Here is a 6,058-nt window from a genome sequence, read left to right on the forward strand (position 1 = left end):
ATCATGCTCCACACACAACAGCATTGTCATATCTTGACATTTGTATGTTTTGTTGAGAGAATGTTGTTGAGTTGATGTGAAGGCTTAGTTTTTGTATGTGTTGTTGAGAAATATTTAATGTACAGAGATATTTGTGCCTTGAGCTAGTTGATAAGCATAGCGTTATTGTGGGTCTAGTTTGAAAATTGGTTGAAATAAGCCCCATGGTCAATTGAGTTTAATTTAGGTGGATCCTAGTATCAAATATTAAGAAACATGGTTCATAGGATTTCTTGAAGGATGGGTCCTTTAGTGAAGTAAGTGGTGGCTTCCAAATTTAAGGTATAGTGGCCTCCTTCGAGTAATGGTTTGAGAAATTACAAGTAGTTTCTTCTATCCAATAGCGGCTAGATTAACTATTGTATGTTGGTGCATCTAACAGGTGGTGGGCTACAAAGTTGTGGGAGTGTTGGATTCCAATGAATGGTGATTTGGAAAGTTCAGGAAGTTGTGGCTTATGTGAGGTAATCGTATGGAGTGAGAGTTTCTTGCATGATTTGCCTACACATTGGTGTTGTCTAGTGATTTGATGTAAAGAAATATTTTGATAATATAATAAGAGATGGAGTAGAGTGAATTAGATGGTATTTTTTCTACTGGAAGTGTTTCCACCTTAACTCTTGTGTTCTTATATATGTTGTTGCTTTGGGTTCTGATCTTATGGTTATTTTTATTTATGGTTAAAATCTCTTGTAAATTGATTATGATAGTGTACATACCTCTTATTGATGTGTATCATGCTAATGAATGAATGGATCAATATTTGTAAAGAAGAGGAAACAAATTGGTATAAGTTGATCAATGCTACATAATATTGATTAAAATCCCTACCCCACTCGCAATATTATCAAGATTCCAACAATTTGTATCAAAGCAAGGCCTTTGGGCAAAGCTTGACCATTGGAATGTAGATACGGGAAAATTTCATAAAAACAAATTGCGAGATGGATTACCTATGAGTTTCTCTTCTTAGCAATGTAAAATTTAAGGTATGGGATCAAAAAGTTAAATATGAAGTCTTATATTATGGATCTAATGTTTTTTACTTAGTTTGTGAATGATATGGTATAGATCATGCCCCACATAAGGGGATACAACAAAATTCACAAGAAAAGTATGTTAACTACAACAATATTTGTAATGGAGATCCAAAGAAGACAACAGATATAAAATTTACAAAGGAGATTTCAGACATATTGTAGATTTCTTTATGGAGGAGACAACAAGAATGGGGAGACAAAGAGCAGGAAGAAAAATAATAAAGCCTTTCAAAAGAAAGACTCACATCCCCCTAGTGTGAGTTTATTAGTTTCTAAGGCTAAATAAAAAAAGGCTCAGTAGAACCTAGTGTTCTCCAATGTAGTAGATATGAAGGTATAAATGAAAATGAGATTGTCTTGAGTTATACGTTAAAGGGTTGTAATGATAGTCAAGTTGAGCTGCATAGTTATGATGATTGTGATATAATGATACTACATTAGGTTGAATATGAGTCAACCATGGTTGTCATTAAAAAAAAAAAATCGTTGAAGCTAGTATATTGACAACTTTGTGTGGGGACCAAGAAAAAACTACAAATCTATGAGGAAAAGGAGACTGACCTCAATGAAGAAATGATCAATCTGAAGATCTAGTTAGAGCAGGCCAAAATATTTGAGGATGTGATGGTCAATCAATAAAAAGATAAGGAGGGACAAGTTGAAGAGCTTAAGACTGAAATCGTCATGTTGAGAAATAAGTTGGAATGAAAGGATAGTCATCTCAAGCAAGAGAATAGCACTAAGGCTTCAGAAAACATCCTCAATAGTAAAAAATATCCCTTGAGAAGATTCAATCTTGCTTTTCATAAAGGTGATTCAGGCACACACGCACATGTAATGAAGAATGCAGAATCTGAGAATCATACAATAGGGAATAATAATAGCAAGAGCAACAAAGGAGGAAAGAAGAAAAAAGTCCAACAGTTGAGAAGAGAGCCTAGAAGAGAATATATGTGAAGAGGATCATTCTCTCATATTGTTAAATATTGTGTAGACCTAATAGATTTTAAATGAGTCAAATCCTTTTGTTGCCTTTATGGATGAGGTAGAATGTTACATCTTCAACAACTTTGATCATTTTACAACCAAATCTAGAATGAGAGTGTTTAGATCTAGTCAACAGAGTAGGTAATAATTTAAGCAGCTCAGGAGATCATCAATCATGTATAATAATTATTTATTTTCTTGTAACTTTTTTGGCCACAAGGAGAACGATTGAATATCTAGCATGCAAAGTAGAGGACTATTTTATGCAGGGGATGGATGTAGTATGAGTAGTAGAATATTTAACCCTATAGCCACATAAGTTAGACATGTAAGATGTTATGCATGTCACGATTTTTATCACATGGATAGATATTTCCAACTATTTAGTTCTTCTAATAAGATTCAACAGAAAGAGAAACACATACATAAGAGGGCTAGTAGAAAATTAGAGACGAATGAGTATGCCATGAAGAAACCTACTATACTTTGGAAGAAGAAGGAGGAACAATAGGTCATGTGTGGTTTTTAATTATGAATGTTTGATCATGATGACTGATGATATATAGATATTGGTTCTTCCCATGATATGTAGTGGACAATAGAAGTTTCCTCTCCTTGAGGAAGATGAAATATGACCATGTCATTCTCAGGGATAGGAAACTTGTTAATTTCTTGGGAAAAGGAAAAGAATTTTGGATAATGAGATTAAAATTGAAGTTGAGGTGTTGTTCATATAAGGATCAAATCATAACACCCTCAATGTGATCTAGATATTTTATGGAGGAAAAGAAGTGATCTTCAACTCCAAGGGATTCTAAAATTGGAAAGAAGGGTCCTAGAGGGTGACTTTCAAAGGAATGAGGACCTCAGATAATGCTTATGTGTTGAAGGTGGCATGCGCAACACTTTTCATGGTTCCCAATTTCTATCTTGTATGAGTTCTTGTAGTTGATTTGTTTCACTAAAAAAACTATTGGTATAAATATTGTTGATTGGTATCATCATGAAGTATTTAGTGGTGACAAGAAGGTATTTTTGGTGAACCTTAGACCACCCTTTTCCATGAATGTCAAAGGGGGAAAGTAACACAAACACTAGAATTAGTAGCATATGATACTAACAAAAAAGAAGAAGGTCATTTTGGGTGTATGGCTAAAGGTTCCTGTCAATGTCAAAGCGAGAGGATGTTGGAAGCATGGTATTGGAATTGATGCCAAATTTAGGGTGTTAGTAAGTCAATTGGGGTTAGCATTGATGTCAAAAAGCTTTGTACTAATTACTAGGTTTGTTGTAGAGGATTCTTGAGTCGTGTTGAGGTCCTAAAGGACCTTAAGGATGTGGGAATGGAGTTTCTTGAAGTTATGATAATAAAAAGTTTTATTTTCCAAGAAGTAAAGTAGTGTTGTGGTCATCACTGCTTAACAAAGTGACACTTTCTCAATGTTGTTATCTTCAATTGTTATGGATGTGCACATTATTGCATCGTGGTCATTCCGAGAACACACCACTCCTGTAGGTGAAGAATGCAGAATAACTTCATCCTAAACCAAGGAATTTTCCAAATCTTTTGGTTAGAGGGTTTGATTGGATCTAGTATTCAATGATTATAGTGATTTGGTTATCAATTGTTGTGTGTAGGCCATAAAATGAGTTTATTATGGTGTGAATGGATTGATTGTTTAGTAGTGTAATTAGGGGTCAACTTAGCACTATATTTAACCAACACGTTGAATTAAGTAATGATTGATATCATGATTGTAATAAATCAATTTTAGTGGTGAGATGAGGTTGATTTGGACGATTGGATGTTGTTTTATATATGCCCACATAATGCATTAAGTTTAGTTTAATGTGTACAAATAGATAGAGAAAGAAATGGTGTTAAGTATGCATGAGTTGTGCGAATAGAGAGAAAGACACATAGTGTGCACCGCTGAATAATGGAAAGCATGGCTAGTTCATTTAGATAGCACAAAATTATTGGAAAACAACGAATGCATAGATCTAATTCTAGGAATATCATGCACATTTTAGCATGGAATTTCTCAAATTGATGGCCATAGTGTGTTTTGTGTGCTTGGTGGAGAGGAACTATGCACGATTATGTTGATTTCTCGAGAAAAGGATTGAGTGACAGAGAATAGTGTCCTATGCACATGAAGTACGCTGAGATCAGAGAATGCACACCTATACAAGTGTGTTTTATGTAAATATCATTAAAATACTAGTAGCATAGATCAATGACAAATTTTGTTATGCAATGATAAAGTGTGAGCATAGATTGGAGTGGTTATTGTACAGTATTGGTTTTTTTTAGTATTTTGGCATGTTTGTGATTGCAGGGGTTCCTAGGTGGGCATATTTTGTTGAAAAGATATTATATATGCATAGTATTATGTATATGTGTTGTATGGTTGGTTCTATATTGCTAATATGTATTAATTCCATGTGTATATCATTTTATGTTGTCTTTAGACATATGTAGATGAGTCTTGATGTAATGCTACTAGAATGCTTAGGTCTGGCATATGAGAGATTGGTTGTATGTAGCTATTTTTTGTGGTAGAGTTATATTGTGACATATGTGATTATATAGAAGCAAGCCATGTATTTTCATATTGTCATATATATGTTGTGTTGAGAGTATGCTGCTAAATTAATATGAGAGTTTAGATTGTTTATGTGTCGTTGAGAAATATTACATGTGGAGAGAGAGTTGTGTCCTGAGTAAGTTTATTAGAATAGTGTTATTATGGATCTAGTGTGAAAATGGGTTGAAATGAGGCCCATGGTTGATTGAATTTGAGTCAAGTGAATCCTAGTATGAAATATTGGGAAATGTGGTCCACAAGAGTGATTTAAGGTTGGGGACTTCAATGAAATAATTGGTAGCTTGCAAATTCAGGGTGCAGTGCCATTCTTCAAGTAGTCTCCCAAGAACATGGAAATAGTGGCTTCCACCCAATGGTGATTTTATAGATTATTTGGTGTTGGGGCATCAAGTAGGTGGTGGCCTGCAAAGTTGTGGGAGTAGTGGATTCTAACATATGGTAGTCTACAAAGTTTAGGAAGTGTTGGCTTTCCTTAGGTAGCGACCTAGAGTGATATTTTCTCAAATGATTGAAAAATGTGACTTTCCAATTCGTGGTGGCTAATGATTTGGGGTAAATAAATATTTTGATAATAGAAGAAGTGACAAATAAGAAAAAAGGAAATAGTGGTTTCTCTCTCGAAAGGATTTCACCTTATATGTGATGCTCATTTGGGTGATGTTGTCTTGGATGTTGATGTTATGGTTATTTGTGTGTATAGTTGATCCTCTCATACATTGATTATGATTATGTTCATATATGTTATTGATATGTATGCTACTAATGAATGAACGAATACGTGTTTGTAAAGAAAAGGTGAAAGCTGGTATAAGGTGATAAATCACACACAATAATGACTAACCACCCTCTCTTAGTATTCTCAAGTTTCCAATGATCTTTTGATATATATATATATCTATATATCTACATATATATATATATATATATATATATATATATATATATATATATATATATATATATATATATATATATATATATATATATATATATATATATAGATATAGATATAGATATAGATATATGGTTGGTTATTACTCCTTTGTTAATTTTTTTTTAAACTTGTCAAGGCTTGGGTACCAAGCCTTAGGAGCTTACTTTAGACCATATAGTTCTTTCATTAGTTTGAACACATAATTTTCATTTCTTGACAATTGAAATCCTCTTGGTTGTTCAAAACATACTTATTTTTCTAAGTCACCATTGAAGGTGGATGGTTTGAAATTCATTTTATATACTTTGGACATTTTGAAGAATGAAAATAAATAAAAAAACATTTTGATAGATTTGATTCTAGCTACATGAGAAAAGGTTTCTTCAAATTCAATAGCTTTCACTTTTGCATACACTTCACATAATAATCTGTCATCATTCCTCACT

This window comes from Pinus tabuliformis, chromosome 3_2 (assembly GCF_031772625.1).
Source record: "Pinus tabuliformis cultivar Carrire ecotype Pingquan chromosome 3_2, CPIR1, whole genome shotgun sequence".
Classification (NCBI taxonomy): domain Eukaryota; kingdom Viridiplantae; phylum Streptophyta; class Pinopsida; order Pinales; family Pinaceae; genus Pinus; species Pinus tabuliformis.